Genomic DNA, 1,888 nt, shown 5'->3' on the forward strand with positions numbered 1-1,888 from the left:
TGTGTGTGTGTGCTGATACAGTGTTGGGCAGTAACGCAGTTACTTTTGACAGTAACTAATACTGTAACGCATTACTTTTTAAATAAAGTAACTCTGTTACCGTTACTGTATGGTCCGTTGTCCTTTTTTAAATTAATTAATTTTGGCTGAAGTGTAGCCTACAGTCTAAACTGTTTACAGCAGAGATGATTGGAGGATGAGAACCACTGTAAACACGAAGAAGACGCACTGTGGGCGTGTCTCCGTTTATTCAGGTCTGTGCGGCAGTAATGGCGAGTCGATGCGATAGCAAGACGAGTTTCTCAAAGTGGAAATATGCTCATTATTTCACTTTAGTTAAGCATAAACAGCTTTTAGTCAAATGTAAGCTGTGTCTTTCTGGTTCGAAGGTCGTATCTACTGCAAAAAACAGCAACTCCAATCTGCTGAAGCTCTTCCAGAAACTCCATGCCTCAACAAAGCTAGAAGCTAACCTGGTGTTATGTTGTACAATGTTGATAGTTTTCATACTTAAGCTGTGAAAGGAACATTTTTAAGGGCTTAACAACAGCTTTAATGATGATTTCTTTAAAAAATTAACTAAATAGTTACTTTTAACAGTAACGCATTACTTTTTGGTGTAAGTAATCAATACAATTAATTGAGTTAATTGAATGAAGTAACGAGTAACTGTAACTAGTTACTATTTCATACTAACTAGCACAACACTGGGCTGATATGTGATTTTCATACCATATGGTCACGCGCACACACACACACACACACACACACACACACACACACACACACATATATATATATATATATATATATATATATATATATATATATATATATATATATATATATATATATATATATATATATATACTATATATGCAGTATATATCAGACATAAACTTATCATATCACACCTGAATTGCTTGTGTGCAAATGCTTCGTTTTCATTTTCATTTTTTGTATTTCACACACATGCGCTGCCTCTGGATTTTCCTCACGTCTGCTAATCTTCATTTCTGAACTCAGAGATTGGCTAGAGTGGATCTCTTTAATGTGTACATCTCCATCCCAAACCAAAGCATCTTCTAAGATCATGAAGAGTAGTAATAATAATAAAGAAAGCTATAATGATGCTGCCTTCATTCATACATATTCAGTATATGCTTTATCCTGGTCAGACATGTGGTGGTATCAAAACGTTTACAGACTAGCACACCACAAATCCGGTCGCCTTTGCCGAATGTCCTCGCTCAGACACCTTAAAACCTGGCAATAGAACTCACTATTGACGGTTTGAGCCCTGGGGATGAATTCTCGTTGCACAATGCTGCAAATGTCTAAAAAGGCGATAAGCATGCACTTGGTCGAGCTGCAGACCTGCCTCACCTTTTTTGTTCGTATATGATGGGCTCTTCCACTATGAAAACTGTTCCTTAGTCTCAGGGTCGTACCCATACAACCAGGTTTTCTCACCAGTAATGATCTTTTACATTAAGGACAAGTCATTCTTGGCACGTTGACAGAGTTCTTGGCAGACTTGAAGTTGTTTCTACTCCTGGGTCGAACTTAAAGATATTTCTGGACTGTTCTTTATGGAACACCAACAATAGGAGCAGGGATGTGGATCGTTTTCCTACGACATTTTCAGGGGTTGAGCTTGTTGAAGGTCTTCCTGACCTTAATTCAATAATTTTCTTCTGCACGTCAAGTGTGCATGCCACTCAAACACTTCCAACAACTCATTGCAGCTTCACTGTAAACTTGCTAAATGATGTCAAACGTAGATGTGGCAGATTTGCCAAGTCTTACGCAGAATTGTAAGTTTGCTCTTTGCTATGCCTTGCTGTCCACGATGAAATTGCAGATGTGGTAACGCACGTGGTCAGAA

Source organism: Silurus meridionalis, chromosome 23 (genome assembly GCF_014805685.1).
Source record: "Silurus meridionalis isolate SWU-2019-XX chromosome 23, ASM1480568v1, whole genome shotgun sequence".
In the NCBI taxonomy this organism is placed as follows: Eukaryota; Metazoa; Chordata; class Actinopteri; order Siluriformes; family Siluridae; genus Silurus; species Silurus meridionalis.